The sequence below is a fragment of the Lagenorhynchus albirostris genome, chromosome 10 (assembly GCF_949774975.1).
Source record: "Lagenorhynchus albirostris chromosome 10, mLagAlb1.1, whole genome shotgun sequence".
In the NCBI taxonomy this organism is placed as follows: Eukaryota; Metazoa; Chordata; class Mammalia; order Artiodactyla; family Delphinidae; genus Lagenorhynchus; species Lagenorhynchus albirostris.
The window spans coordinates 94,582,675-94,599,096 of NC_083104.1; the positions used below are offsets into that span (position 1 = coordinate 94,582,675).

At 46.5% G+C, this 16,422-nt stretch overlaps 1 long non-coding RNA gene across 1 annotated transcript; it reads left to right on the forward strand.

Moving 5' to 3' along the window:
- The first annotated feature begins 103 nt into the window (after positions 1 to 103).
- On the forward strand, positions 104 to 16,422 carry LOC132527702 (uncharacterized). The gene is made up of 3 exons (XR_009543051.1): positions 104 to 334; positions 604 to 696; positions 16,335 to 16,422. It is a non-coding gene; the product is annotated as an uncharacterized LOC132527702 (long non-coding RNA).

The window sequence follows — 16,422 nt, forward strand, 5'->3', positions numbered from 1 at the left end:
GCCAGTTGGAGTGAAATATTACTGAACAAAATGTGTCTAAATTTACCTGCTAAGAGAGGACTTGTTTATTTTGCTGGACTCATGCTTTTTCTTGATGGGCCGTTAAATGTTGGGTGAGCATCTGGGGAGGACTCTGCTACCCGGAATAGGAATGGGTGAAAGGGCAGGTTCAGGTTAATAGCTAATGCCCCCACCCCCACCCCCGCCCCGGCCGTGTCGTCCCCTGATGGTAACTATTGGTTGAACAGTTGCAGGCTTTGAGCTGGGCGAGTGAGACGGGGCCCTTTGTTTGAAACTGATTCATGCACCTGTCAGACCTGCAGGAGCCCGAGTGGTGAGTTGGATTCTCCACGCCCCCATCCCTCTGCCCAAGAAAGAGGAGACATGGAATTATGGAGCTCTCACTCTTGAGAGTTCAGTCCCTGCCTAATGTGGAAAATAGCTGTAGAGAGAGTTCAGAGCACACGGAGTTGTTGAAACCAGCTGGCCCATGTGTAAAGTCACATATCAAAGAGTATTTAATTTTTTTTAATCAAAAATACACTCATAAGAAAACTTCTTAAAGCAAACTGTGCTTACAGTTAATACTTTACATTTATCCAGTGATCGCCTCTGCCCCGAAGAACTTTGAATCCTGGAGTAGGGGATGTGAGCAAAAGCGCATGAGGAGTTCCTGCTGCACTTGTCCGCTACCTAGTGAGTGAACATGGGGTTTATGTGAAATTCACAGAAGTCATAAGCGCTTTACTTCTATCTAATTTACGAGCCACATACGGTTACAAACCATAAAAGTTTGCACAACTTTTTGGTAAAGATTATAAGGTCAAGTGATGTTAGTGAATCCCAACTGCTGGCTCCCACCTCGGCACTGGGAGAAGCAGGGGCAGGCCTCACAGAGCAGGGGGGAGGTGGGGGGAGAGGGAGGGAGTGCACCTGGCGGGGAGGGGGCTGAAGGGGCTGGAGTTCCGCTTAAAATTCTGGTGAGGGTCCAGATGAGCCAAAACGGAAGACTGTTACCCTACTGCTGAGGGATAGAAAATTAAATATTCTGCAAGTACAGTATATGCTGTCAAACCCTGTTCGGCAACACCTTGTCTGCTATAGGGTGTGGGTCTTGGGTCTTGTTTTGTTTTGTCAATCTGATTATCACGCGTTTTCCTTAGACAACGAAAGGGCTGCATCTGGGCAGAATTTAAGGCCCACTCTAGGGACACAGAGTAGGTGAGGGTCCAATTCCATTTCAGTATCAGAATTTTATTTTACTGAGAGTGCAGTATTTTGAAGATGTTTCTGCTCACTGCCTGCTGCGAGAAGCACAGCGCCTGATGAAAATAGCCCCACGTTCCCTTTATCCGAGACATTTTGTCCGGATACTGCAGAAACCCAGGGTTTCGGTTGTGGCCAAACCTGTGGCGGCTAATGTGTGGGGTTCTCCCCCTGCCTCGGAAAACTGGGATTTAACGTTACTAAGTTGAGTTTCTAGTTCTTCCTTCTTACAGCGTCGCCTTAAACATAGATGAGAGAAGCTCTAGATCTGAGGGCAGGGAAGGTTGGGGTGGGTGTGTGTGGCTTTTGCCTGATGACAAATCAAACTGACAGATTGTACACACGCAGGCTTGTGTGTGTGTGTGAGGCCACTTCAGGAAATGAGGTCAGGGTTCATTAGCATGAAGTGCTTTTTTTGTTGTTGTTGTTAATGGAAAGTTTGCCTGAAAACTGTGGGCAACCCTCAGATCCCGTGATGTGTGGAAAGAGCTCTAAAGGCCTCCATCCTCTTTTGTTCTGGGTGTGAGACGAGCCGGCCTCGTCTTGAATTGCTGCAGCATCACCCTGGGCCCTGTGGTCGTCAGCTCCCCACTGTGACTGGGGGTTTTTTCCTCCCTGAAAGTGCAGAATGTGGAGTGAAGTCTCTGAGGATGGGGAGGGTAAAAATAGAGCACGTGTGCCCAGGACTATGTCCAATCTCCTGCCTAAGTGACAGCCTCTGAGCAGCGCTGCGGCGTCCTTCAGCCCGAGGCAGCCTCTGGGAGGGGTTAGGGGTGTGGATGGCTGGCAGGGCCTCTGCCTCTGCCTTTTGCATCCTCCAGTGGTCCCAGAGGAGAAGCAGCTTTTGTCTTCAGCTGGGTGTTCTGGGTTTGGAAGGCCTAGAGGCTGCTTTTCTTTGCCTTGACAGGTGAAAAGGTGTCTTTGTAGCAGGAGTTGGGGACCTTTTCCTCTGGTGGATGGAACAAAGAGCTGTTTCTCCTTTAGAATCTGTGCCAAGTGAAACTGCTCGTGGCTCCTGGCAGGAGGCCAGATTGAAGAGGCCAGGGAGGGGTGGGTGGAGGAGGAGGGCGATGTGAACAGAGAGGGGAGGAACTTTCCCGGAGGCCTGCAGGGCAGGTTGGGGTGCCGGCCCCTCACTGCCTTCCTCACCAGTCACTCCCTTTCCTTTTTGGTCTGCCAGCCTTGCCCTATAGAGGTTAAAAAGTGAGTGGGCGGTTCCTTGCTAGGTGAGGTGACAGTTCCTCACTCGGGGCTGGTCTCACTGTAGGGCCACCACCCAGAGGGGGGGGTTGGAGAACGTGATCAGAGGACAAGGAAAAAATCCTTCAAGAAGCTTGTCCCGACCGAGCAGAACCCCCAGCAGAATAGCACAGCAGGCGATCGGGGTTCAGACCTCAGCATCACACCTAAGGCCTAGGGATTACTTGGTCGTTTACCAGGAACTCATACAGGGGTGCTCGGGCCTGCTGGAGCTCATGCTAACCTCTGACCCTCCTGTTTGGTCTCTTTCTGCTCGTCTCCCGTCACCCTTCTTTCCCTAGAGTTTTACCAAGTAGCAACCGGGTACTTGTTGGAAATGTTGGTATCCCTTCCCTGCCCGCCCCCCCCCCCCCCGCCCTCTGGGCTTAATGCCATGAAGGCTTGTGAGGGTGGCAGTGAGGAGAGCTTTGGATGATTCGCTTCCGTCAGAAGGCTGTGTCCATGCCCCGGCAGGCCTGCGTCCCCACCTCCTCTCTCCCCTTTCCACTCTGTGGTTCACTTGTTCTCGTCTTCATTCTCATTCAATCATGAAATAGATTTGAACACACTCCCATTAATGGCCCAGGTACTGAGTTTAATTGCTAAGTTGTATTTGCCCTGTTGGAGCTTGTAATCATGCAGGGAAGACATATTAAACAGGTATGTATTTTGTTTTCTCAGTCTTTAAGAGGACCTCTCACTCCTGAGCTGCCACACAAGGGTGGAGGTGACCTGGGCTTGCCCAGAAGCTCTGGAGGAAAGTTAGAGTTACTCTGCAATGCATGGGTCTTCGTCCCCTTCTCTTATTCATGCAAGAGTGACAAAGAGCCTTGGAAGGGGTGGGCGCTGGGGAGGGTCTGAGCCTCTGCGCTGACCCGTTAGTTCTGTGACCCAAGATCACTCAGTCTGCAGCTCAGTTTCCCCATTACCTTCAGGAAGGTACTGGAATTGCTTACTCCTCAACTTGCTGTGAGCATCAGGTGAGCTTAATGTGAAAGCACTTTAAGAAGTACAGGGCTTCCCTGGTGGCGCAGTGGTTGAGAGTCCACCTGCCGATGCAGGGGACGCGGGTTCGTGCCCCGTCCGGGAAGATCCCACATGCCGCGGACCGGCTGGGCCCGTGAGCCATGGCCGCTGAGCCTGCGCGTCCGGAGCCTGTGCTCCGCAACGGGAGAGGCCACAACAGTGAGAGGCCCGCGTACCACAAAAAAAAAAAAAAAAAAAGTACAGAGCTCTGAGGAATGTTGAACAATTTCGAATAGCGTGGTTTGCAAGCCTGTGGCCAGGCTCTGCCTCTGTTTGAATCTGCCCTGGGCTTCAAGGCCTATCTGAAACTGCCCCTTGTTAATTTCCAAGCTGCACGCACGTGCCTTCTCCTGCTTCTGAGCTTCTGTAATGTTTCATGCATAATGGTTCAGGAGTCTTTGGTTTGGTGGTCTCGAACTTTAATTAAACTCCATGTGCTTTCCCTCTAAAAAGCAGGCTTCTTGCGTCCAGGCTGTGTCTTGGTCCCTTTTGCACACTTCTGCTTTACCTAGTATAGTTCCTCATATGTGTTTTCTCCCTGAAACCGTGCTGTGCCCCACCCATCTTTGGGCATGCTGGTATCATCTTGGTCAGGAACACTGTCTCCCCACTGCAGGGCTACATCCTCCTATCTCTATTCAGCTCAAGCATCCCCTCCTCCAGGAAGCCCTCCCGACTCTCTGCCCCTTGGCTTCTGCCCTAGGCTTGTTTCCTTCCATGGTACTCTGTGTCTTTTTTACCACATTTAATACATTGGTTTAGAATGACTTGTTTATATCGAACACTAGCCTGTGAGCCCCTCGAGGGTATAGATCATGTCTTATTCTTTTCTTTTCCCTCGGTGCCAAGGACATCTCAGCCTGCCTGGGCTCTCCCTGAGTATTAGGTGAATACATGAATGCCTGACTCCTCTGGTGACAAGTAACAGAATTGTTCTGGAGCTGGCTTGCTCAAGGAGACTTGATCACAGGATACAGGGGGTGAGGTTCAGAACCCACTGGGGGTAGGGCTAGAATCTGGGACAGGACTAAAGAGACTCTGGCCCCCTTTATCTTCGACCTGCTCTGTGTGTCTGCTGTTTCTCTCTCTGCTGTCCGGGTTGCTCTGGTGGAAGATGCCTTACCCTGAGGTCCTAAGATTATCTGGTATAGGTCCAGCCTCTGGAGACAGTCTCTGGGCCCCGTTTCCTAAATCCATGGGAAAGAGCCTGTGGTCCATCCTGGGTCTGGTGCTGCCTGTGGATCGATCATCCATCCCCATGGAGACAGACTCACGGCCCCCAGGAGCCTCCCTATGTCCATGGCAGCGCAGGGCCGGTGAGCAAGGGACACTGTATAGGGGCCACTGTGAACGGGGAGACACTCTCAGAAGCTCCCACTCCATTTGACAAACCTGGTGACTGGACATGCCCTGCACAGGTGCCAGGAGGGGTACCAGGCGCCCTCCACCGTGAACTGCATCTGAGTGGTCTCCCTTCACTGCTTATTTCTGGTTTCTGCCGGCCGGTCTGAGGGTGGTATGGCCGGCCCTTTGCAATGAGGTGGGCAGAGTGGGGATGCCCCACTGGCAGCTTTGGCAAGCAGCGTCTGGCATGGCCAGGTGTTTCCTTGGGAACATTTCCGATCAAGTCTAATTCTGGAAGTTGACGGGAAGTGGGCTTTGCCCGGCTCCTTCCCCTGCACCTGAGTCCAGTGAGAAGGCTGGTGGGGGGGCAGGGGGCGGCTGGAGCAGCTGTGTGTATTCGCCTCTGATAGCTTGGAAAGATGTATGCGTCCCCTGGGGTGTCCAACATTGCGTCTGTAGACTGAGTTGGGCTCTGGCCAGCCCCGGTGGCAGTCGGGTGGATCTGATAAAGTCGGGGTTGGCCGCTGCCAAGGCTGGCTGACTTCGGGATCAGAAGGGAGGCACACCTGGACTTGAGCGTCCGCTGGAGGAGAGCGTGCCAGTCACCTGGCCGACACTCCCCTCCCCAGTGCTCAGAAAAGAAAAGCGAGGTTCTGGGTGGTGACGGGGGCTATACCAGGTCACCCACTGGGAGCTGAGAAGCCTTTAGAACGCAGGCCTCCTGGCTCCCATCCCTGTCTAGAGCGTGCTTCACCATGCCAAGCTTCTCCCTCATCCTGAAACACTGCCCTTACCTGTCCTCTGAGCTAACACCCCTGAGGAGCTTGCTGGCTGGGCACCTCGGCACGGTGTCCTCCTGTGTAACATGATAGTGATGGTAGCCACCTTACAGGATTGCTAGGAGCGTGTCAGTGCCTGGCGCATGTAAGCACTCAGTAAACATTAGGTGTTACTGAGTCACAGCGATAACGGGTAAAATGTGTGTTCTCTTCCAAGAGGCGACACTGTGACTTACAGTCTCACTCAGCATCTTAGAGAGGATGCTTCCTGAGAAGTGTTCTAGGAGATCAGAGGCCCACTGCAGGTGCTTTAAGTCTTCCATTTGTAAAGCTTACATACATGGCAATCCCCTAGGGCCCCTGTTAAAATTCGGATTCTGATTTAGTAGCTCGGGGGTGGGGCCTGGGGTTCTGCATTTCTAATATGCTCCCTGATGATGTTGGTCCTTGGGGACCAGAGTTTGAATAGCAAGGAGGCAGGGACTGTAGATTTCAGATTGTACCTTGTCAGAGCTTTAACCCGGGTTGCTAAAGAAAGAAAAGCTACAGAGAATGCTACCTGCCTGTGCCATTTTCTCATTTTTAAGTCAGTCTGGCTTCATTTCTAGGTGATGTTGGGGATATTGCTAAAAGTTTATATTCAGGATATGATGAAGTACCTTATAATCTCAGTAGTGAGACACAGATGTCCTATGAATTATTTGCTCTCCTCGCTGGGTCACTGGAGGTGGTTTCACTCTCACCTTAATCACGAGTCAGCTCGTTACTGAGGGTAGCTCTGTGGCAGCCAGCCACCCATATCTATCCTCCCCTTCCTTACTAACCAAACCTCAATTTTATTTGAGGCAGGAGTGTGTTAACAAAACTTTATTTCCCAGTCTTGATGCAGAGGAATGGACAATGAGATAGAAGCAAAGTCATTAGGTAGGGCTTACAGAAAAGGTTTTTATTCACGGAGGATTTACCCCACGGTCAGGTAACCGTTCCTCTTACTTCCTGCCTGGAACACATACAGAATGACTGGAACTCCAGCAGCCATCTTAGGACATGAGGCAACCTCAAGGATGGAAGTCGCATGGTGAGGATGGTGGGGCAAAAACACAGAGCTGTGGCACATTGATGGTACCACAAGCCCTTCCCTACTTAGCTCCAGACTTCCTTTACATTAAAACGAACAAAAAATCCGGTTGTTTCAGCCGGTATTTGACAGGTTTCCTATTACGTGAAGGGTGCTAAACCCAGTGGTAACTGACCCCACCAGAGCAGGTGCAGTTTAGCAGGGCAGACACGGGCTTAAATCTGTGTCTAAAACTGTCATTCTTCTGAGCATCCTTTGTGGGATCCCCTAGTCATGTAGAGGCAGGGGAACTGGATTGAGGGTCAGGAGCCCAGGGTGCTCAGCTCAGCTTTGCCATTTCCTAGTGGTAGGATCCTGTTCCTTTAACCTCAGTCCCCACTCCCGTAAAATGGGGGCGATGGATGACAGAGTCCAACATAGTGCGAGGTGCAGAACTCACTCTGCCGGTGTTGGGTGAGGGGTGGGTCTCAGGATGAAGGAGAGGATGCAAAGACCAGCTGGCCGCAGTGGCCGATGCTGATGTGAGCAGCGAGGGGCCGTGCAGGGGTGCAGCTCGGGGGCAGGCACTGATGCACCTGTCAGTGCTTCCATTAGAGGTGCCCACCTTGGTGCCCCGAGGGCCACGGAGCACTGCAGCCTCTGCTGGAACCGAAAGGGCTTGGACTGAGTGCCCCGTCTGCGTGAATGAGAGGCTGGTTTTGTTCAGAGGAAGTGGGGTGGCACGAGTAGCCTTCAGCTGGCCTTTGGGAAGCCTGCCTCAGGCCTTCCTCCGCCAGCCCTGAGCTTTAAGCCGAGGCCTGCGAGGTGGCTGGCAGCATCTCGGCTCCAGCACTGCTTTGCTGCTGAAACCCACAGGACTGTGCCCCAGCTCCTAACTTTGGGGCAGCCGGATGGGCTGGGGGGTCAGCAGTGAGTGTGCATACTCTCCTGCTGCCTGGAACCTGCAGTGAGCTGTCTTCAACCACAGCACAGCTGTCCACACCTCCTTCATCCAAACCAGAGCACCTTTTTGCTGCCACTTTCTCTCAACCGTCTTCCAGACCTGAAGCCATCTCCCCATCTTCCTCTCTTGCCCACCCCAATTCTTTACGTTGGGCGCCTGCACTATCTCCGCTCACACGGTGCCAGCTGGTCCCTGGAGGGCAAAAACCATGTCCTTACGATGAACTGAAACTATCAAGAGGCATCTTATCTCCTTGCACACAGAACGGAGGGCCGAGGCCAAAACAGGACTGCTGGCAGTTGGGGAGGGCCCCACAGCTGGGCCATGTGGGGCTCCATCTTTCTGACCAGCCGCTAGATGGTCTGAAAATGCCATTTCCTTGCTGCAGCCTCTTCTTGATTTTTTGATATGATTGAAACAAGGTCCGTCTGAGTGGACACGGTCCACATGGGTGAGTCTCCTTGCTCAGGGATGACAGAGGCAACCAGCACAGGTATGTACTTTCAATCCCCTGCCCACCTTTTTAAAAAAAATAGTTGTAACTAAACTTTTTAATGGGAAAGGGCTATGTGCACGTGGGAATAAAAGGCAACCAGGATAGGAGAGTATGCGACGCACGGCCCCTGTCCCTCCACCCCAGTCCCTTCCTCACAAGCAGCTTCTGTCAGCTGAGACGTGAGCGGGGTATTGCGCATACTTTCTAGGACGAAAGAAGGGACAGCACAGGGGCGTGCCCTGCCCGCTCTGGGGCTGTCACAACCAGGTCAGTGGGAGAGAACTGAGGAAAACCCAAGACAGTTAAACTGCGACCAGGGGCTTTTCTTGTGTTGCCCCGGCTGGGAGGGTTTGGAGCGGGGGCTGAGGCTGGCGGGGGTGACGGGAAGCATTTTAATGCTGGCTTGGAACAGACGTCAAGGCAGCACATAGTGTGAACGAGGCCAGCCCCCTGGGGAGCGGGGCCAAGGCCTTTACCCTAATGCTTTGGTGGGGGGAGTTTGAGATAAGCCCAACTCATGTGTAAAATACCTTTATTTGTGTAGCTGAAGAGACGGGGCTTGCCGCCTCCTGGGTGGAGACTCTGAAATCACAGCCCTCATAAGGATGTAGCCTCGCGTGGGACCCCCTGTGAGACCCGCCCTGGACAAGGTGTCAATGACAACCATCCTGCTCCAGGCTGGTAATTAAGGAACAGATGGAATTTTTTGTCCTGTCTTCCATCATTTTGTCTCGTGTGTGTCTGCGTGTGTGTGTGCGCGCGCTTAATTAAAGAAATTTAAAAAAACAGCAATGATCTCACCACGTAGGAAACACTGAACCTCTGCAATTACAAGATGCAAAGTTGCAATCTCTTACGGAGGAGAAAATAAATGGGTGTGTGCAAGTCCAGCTTGGAGTAGCATGCGTCTTAGCTGGTTGCCACAGCCTGGGAGGAGAATCAGTTAAATTCTGCTTTTGTGGTTTACTTTTCCTTCCTCTGCAAACGGATTCATGAGTTCACGTAACAAGACCCCTTTGCGTTAAACCTCATGATTGGATGATCATGGCTTCCTATTATGAAATGAGAGCATTTTTTGATTAATGGCACATAAAGAGCAGAACTTATTTTTAAAACCAAAAACAGCACTTAGGAAACGGCCTGGCTGCCCACCCACGACTGATTAAGTGTCAGATGTGTTCTTCCTCTGTGGACCCAGCGGCATGCTGCTCTCTTCCTGCCTCTGCCACAGTGCTAGGTGGACCCACGCCGTGCAAGAGCCTCGTTCGACATCATTTCCCTCGCAGGAAGTCATAAGTATTGGCTGACAGGCTGGTGGTGGGAGGTCCCCACCGGCGGGCACACAGGCAGGCAGTGCACAGGAGCAGGGAGGAAGAGCTAGGTTAAGGAAACAGCGTCTCCCTACCTGGAGGCTGGGAGGCAGGTGGGTATCTTTCCTGATCTGTGGTTCTCGGTGTCAGAAGGTGATGGTATCACCTAAGACAGGGAACTGGGATAACTGGAAGGAAGCTGAGAAAGTGTGAACTCAGCAAAACGGAGGCGAAGCAACGCATGCATCGGCCTAGCAGGGAGGTTGAGAGCAATGCTCTAGAGCTGAACACACTCGGCTTTGGAAGCTGTGAGGCCTTGTGAGGATTAAATAAAATTGTGCATGAAAATGGTGCAGTGCGGTGCCAGGTACACAGTGAGTGTTTAATGTTTGGGAGCTGCAGACGGTGGCGGCAACAGGAATCAAGTGCCCAGACAGCTGCAGTTGGAAAGTGGGGTGCCACAGTCAGGTACCACAGGGGACGACTAGGCATTCATACTGTGGCTTTTTTTTTTTTTTTTGGTATGTATGAGTGTTCTGACTTCTCAATAGAGTTCTGAGGTCATCAAAGTGAAGGCTCTCTTGGACTCTATTCAGGGAAGCTTAAGTCCACGAAGCCCCTAGTTAGCGCTGGCTGTCCCTGAGGGGGGTCACCGCAGCATGGTCACGTGGCCAGCCCCCTCTCAGGGCTCCCGGGCCACACACACCATGGGGGTCTGCTCCGGGACCCCTAGGCGGGAGAACCGGCCACACTGGTTCCGAGGATGGTGGACTGGAGATCGGGATGTTATTGGTCAGATAGTGGGGCCCGCTGCAGACGTCAAGCAGGAGAGGGGTGCGCGGAAGCTTGTGTTTGGCCAGAGGACTGGCAGCAGGATTGGACTGGCTACAGCCACAGGTATGGAGAACCACGAGTGTGAACATGCAGGCAGATGAGGACCTTAATTAGAGCAGTGGAAGAGCTTCTAGAACTAACTGGCAAGTGTTCACGATCAGCTGGAAGCGGAAAGGAGGGAGGTGACTTCTAGGTAATGCCATTCACTGAAAAAGGAAATAAGAGGAGAATGGGACTGGGGCAGAGGGGTGGGGTCTGAACGTAGGAAAACGATAGTCTGGGACACACAGAGTTTGAGGTGCTTGTGAAACGTGTGTCAAGCATAAGAGCTAACATTTATTTAAAAATTTTTTTAATGGAATATCAGTTTTTATTGGATTATATAAGATGAAAAAAATTAAAGACTAAGAAACTTCACATAAGAAAGGTAATTGAAAAAGTAGAATATAAGTGTAAGCACATATGAAATTAACATTTTGTGAAAAGTACAAATGATAAAACTTGGTAGATAACTCAGATATGAAAATCCAGTGGGGGAACTACGGATAATTGTTTCTTGGTAGGTTTGCTTAGTGTTGCAAATTTTATATTATTTTGTAAGGAAGTCATAAACCATAGTTGCTAAACATGATAGCAAAGCTTGAAGTTTAAAATCTAAAGACACTGTTTTCTTTCTGTAGTCAAGAGAATCATGTTTTTGAAGATTAATTAACTTTTGGTACCTCTTAATCCCCTCCCTATATCTTGCCCCTCCTCCCTTCCCTCTCCCCACTGGTAACTACTAGTTCTCTATATCTGAGTCTCTTTCTGTTTTGTTATATTCATTTGTTTTCTTTTTAAGTTTAGATTCCACATATAAGTCATAACATACAGCATTTGACTTTCTCTGTCTTACTTCATATTACCCTCCATATCCATCCATGTTGTTACAAATGGCAACACTTCATTCTTTTTTATGGCTGAGTAGCAGTCCATTGTATATATATACTATATCATCTTTATCCATTCATCTATTGATGGATACTTAGGTTGCTTCCATATCTTTGCTATTGTTGATAATGCTACTATAAACATTGATTGGGGTGCATGTATCTTTTCAAATTAGTGTTTTCATTTTCTTCATATATACGCCCAGGAGTGGAACTAATGGATCATATGGTATTCTGTTTTTAGGTTTTTGAAGAACCTCCATACTGTTTTCCACAATGGCTACACCAATTTACATTCCTACCAACACTGTTCTAGGGTTCCCTTTCCTCTATATGCTTGCCAACTTTTGTTATTTGTGATCTTTTTGATGATAGTCATTCTGACACGTGTGAGGTGATATCTCATTGTGGTTTTGACTTGCATTACTCTGAGGATTAGCGATACTGAGAATCTTTTCATGTGCCTGTTGGCCATCCGTATGTCTTATTTAGAAAAATGTCTATTCAGGTCTTCTGCCCATTTTTAATCAGGTTGTTTTATTGATATTGAGCTGTATGAGCTGTTTATATATTTTACATATTAACCCTTTACTGGTCATATCATTTGCTAATATTTTCTCCCATTCCTTCCTTAGGTTGCCTTTTGTTTGGTCAGTAGTTTCCTTTGTTGTGCAAAAGCTTTTAAGTTTAATTAGGTCTCAGTTGTTTATTTTTGCTTTTGTTTCCTTTGCCTTAGGAGACAGATCCAAAAGATACTGCTACAATTTATGTTAAAGAGTGTTCTGCCTGTGTTTTCTTCTAGGAGTTTTATGGTTTCTGGTTTTACATTTAGGTTTTTAACCCATTTTGAGTTTATTTTTGTATATAGTGTGAGAAAATGTTCTCATTTCATTCGTTTACATGTAGCTGTTCTATTTTCCCAGCAACACTTACTGAAGAGACTGTCTTTTCCCACTGTACATTCTTACCTCCTTTGTCGTAGATTGACCATAAGTGCTTGGGTTTATTTCTGGACTCTCTGTTCTGTGTCTGTTTTTGTGCCAGTACTATACTGTTTTGCTTACTGTAGCTTTGTAGTATATCTTTTTTGTTGTTAACATCTTTATTGGACTATAATTGCTTTACAATGGTGTGTTAGTTTCTGCTTTATAACAAAGTGAATCAGCTATGCATATACATATATCCCCATACCTCTTCCCTCTTGGATCTCCCACCCTCCCTATCCCACCCCTCTAGGTGGTCACAAAGCACTGGGCTGATCTCCCTGTGCTATGCGGCTGCTTCCCACTAGCTATCGATTTTACATTTGGTAGTGTATACATATGTCCATGCCACTCTCTCACTTTGTCCCTGTAGTATATCTTGAAATCAGGGAGTGTGATACCTCCAGCTCTGTTCTTCTTTCTCAAGATTTCTTTGGTTATTCAGGGTCTCTCATGTTTCCACTCAAATCTTAGATTTTTTCTGGTTCTGTGAAAAATGTCCTTGGTATCTTGATAGGATTTGCATTTGATCTGTAGATTGCCTTGGGTATTTTGATTATTTTAACAACGTTCTTCCAATCCATGAATGCGATATATCTATCTATTTGGGTTGTCTTCAGTTTCTTTCATCAGTGTTTTATAGTTCTCCAAGTACAGGTTTTTTTACCTCCTTAGGTCAGTTTATTACTAGGTATTTTATTGTTTTTGATGCAATGATAAATGGGATTGTTTTCTTAATTTCTCTTTGATAGTTTGTTGTTAGTGTATAGAAATTCAGCAGATTTCTGTATATTAATCTTGTATCCTGCAGCTTTGCCAAATTCATTGACGAGCTGTAGTTATTTTTTGGTGGCATCTTTAGGATTTTCTAAGTAATAGTATCATGTCTTCTGTAAACATGACAGTTTTACTACTTCCTTTCCAATCTGGATTCCTTTTATTTTTTTTTGTCTAATTGTTGTGGCTAGGACTTCCAATACTATGTTGAATAAAAGTAGTTACAGTGGGCATCCTTGATCTTAGAGGAAATGCTTTCAGCTTTTCACTGTTGAGTATGATGTTAGCTGTGGGTTTGTCATATATGGCCTTTATTAAGTTGAGGTATGTTCCCTCTATACCCACTTTGAGAGTTTTTAATCATAAATGAATGTTGAATTTTATGCATCTGTTGAGATGATCATGTGATTTTTATTCAGTTTGTTAACGTGTACTGTATTGATTTTCAGATGTTGAGCCATCCTTGCATCCCTGGGATAACTCCCACTTGATCATGATGTATGATCCTTTTAATGCAATATTGAATTCAGTTTGCTAATATACTTTGTTGAGGATTTTTTTGCATCTAGGTTCATCAGTGATACTGGCCTGTAATTTTTTTTGCTTGTGATATCTTTTCTGGCTTTGGAATCAGGGTGATGCTGGCCTAACAGAATGAGTTCAGAAGCATTCCTTCCTCTGCAATTTTTTGGTGTAGTTTGAGAAGGACAGGTGTTAACTCTTCTCTAAGTGTTTGTGAAGCCATCTGGTCCTGGACTTTTGTTTATTGGGAGTTTTTTATTACTTAATTTCATTTCTGGTAATTGGTCTGTTCATATTTTTTATTTTTTGTTCATTTTTAGGAGAGTGTACATTTCTAGGAATTTGTCAATTGCTTCTAGATTGTTCACTTTATTGGTGTGCAGTTGTTCATAGTAATCTCATGATCATTTGTATTTCTGTTTATAGGTTGTAACTTCTCCTTTTTCATTTCTGATTTTATTGATTTGGGCCCTCTTTTTCTTGATGAGTTTGGCTAAAGGTTTATCAATTTTATCTTTTCAAAGAATTGGCTCTTAGGTTCATTTTTCTCTTCTGTTGTTTTTAGTCTCTATTTCATTTATTTCTGCTCTGATCTTTGATTTTTTTCATTCTACTAACTTTGGGTTTAGTTGTTCTTTTTCTAGTTCCTTTGTAAGGCTAGGTTGTTTGAGATTTTTGTTTCCTGAGGTAGACATGTATTACTATAAACATCCCTTTTATAACTGCTTTTGCTGCATCCCATAGATTTTTGGATTGCTGTGTTACATTTTGATTTGTCTCTGGGTGTTTGATTTTTTTTTTCTTCAGTGATCCACTGTTTAGTAGAATATTGTTTTAGACTCCAAGTGTTTGTGGGTTTTTTTGCAGTTCTTTTCTTGATTTCTAATCTCATAGCATTGTGGTTGGAAAAGATGCTTGAAATGAATTTCATTTTTCTTAAATTTACTGAAACTTGTTTTGTGGCCTAGCATGTCACTATGTAAACTGGTGCAGTACTTTGATATAAGGATTGTTTACCTGGCTTTCTTTTCATTTCCATTTGCATGGAATATCTCTTCCCATCCCCTCACTTTCAGTCTGTGTGTCTTTAGATCTGAAGTCAGTCTCTTGTAGGCAGCATATATACAGGTATTGTTTTTGTATCCATTCAAACACTGCCTTTTGATTGGAGCATTTAATCCATTTACAGTTAAAAGTAATTATTGATAGGTATGTACTTATTGCCGTTCTCTTAATTGTTTTGGGGCTGTTCTTGTAGTTCTTGTTTCTTTTATTCCCTTATGATTTGATGACTACCTTTAGTGTTATGTTTGGATTCCTGTCTCTTTTGTGTGTATCTATTATAGATTTTTGGTTTGTGTTTACCATGTGGTTTATATATAGCAATCTATATGTATATATGTAATTACATTGCTGATCTCTTAATTTCAAATACATTTTAACAACCCTGCATTTTTACTCCCCTCCTCCCACATTTACTTTTTTTTGGCATCATATTTTACAACTTTTTGTATCCCCCTAACTACTTATCACAGATATAGATGATTTTACTACTTTTGTCTTTTAACCTTCCTACTAGCTTTACATGTGGTTGATTCACTACCTTTACTGTACTGCCTTTACCAGTCAGCTCTTACCATTCATAATTTTCATGTTTCTAGTTGTGGCTTTTTCTTTTTCGCTTAGAGAAGTCCCTTAACATTTCTTGTAAAGTTGGTTTGGTGGTGCTGAACTCTTTTTATCTTTTGCTTGTCTGTGTAACTTTTTTTTTTTTTTTTGGCGGTACGCGGGCCTCTCACTGTTGTGGCCTCTCCCGTGGTGGAGCACAGGCTCTGGATGCACAGGCTCAGCGGCCATGGCTCACAGGCCCAGCTGCTCCACAGCATGTGGGATCTTCCCGGACCGGGGCACGAACCTGTGTCCCCTGCATTGGCAGGCGGACTCTCAACCACTGTGCCACCAGGGAAGCCCTGCTTGTCTGTGTAACTTTTGATCTCTACATCAAATCTGAATGAAAGCCTTGCTGGGTAGAGTGCTCTTCATTATAGGTTTTTTCCCTTTCATCATTTTAAATATATTATGCCACTCCCTTCTGGCATGCAGAGTTTCTGCTGAAAAGTCAGCTGATAGCCTTATGGGAGTTCCCTTGTACATAACTTGTTTCATTTTCCTTTTAATATTCTCTTTATCTTTAATTTTTACCATTTTAATCACAATGTGTCTTGGTATGATCCTCTTTGGTTTGGTCCTGTGCTTCTTGAAGGTGGACGTCTATTTCCTTTCCCAAGTTAAGCAAGTTTTTAGCTACTATGTCTTCAGATATGTTCTCTGCCCCTTTCTCTCTCTCCTCCTTCTGGGAGTCCTATAATGCAAATGTTAGTGTGCTTGATGTTGTCCCAGAGGTCTCTGAAATTGTCCTCGTTTCTTTTTATTCTTTTTTTCTGTTCCACCTCGGTGATTTCCACTATTGTCTTGTGGGTCACTAATTTGTTCCTCTCTATCTAATCTGCTGTTGATTCCTTCTACGGTATTTTTAGGTTCAGTTATTGTATTCATCTGTTTGGCTCTTCTCTGTATTTTCTAACTCTTTGTTCGAAACTTCTAACTTCTGTATCTGTATTCATCCGTTCCTCTCCCGAGCTGTTTGATTGTCCTTGTGATCATTACCTTGAACCTTTATTGGCTAGCCTGTCTGTCTCCATTTCACTTACTACTTCTGTGGTTTTATCTTGTTCCTTCACTTGTAACCCATTCCTCTGTTTCCTCATTTTGCCTAATTTGCTGTTTTTATTTTTATGTATCTGGTAGGTTGGTTACATTTTCTGACCCTGGAGAAGTGGCCTTTTGTAGGAGATGTCCTATGCATCCCAGCAGTGCACTCACCTCTGGTCAGCAG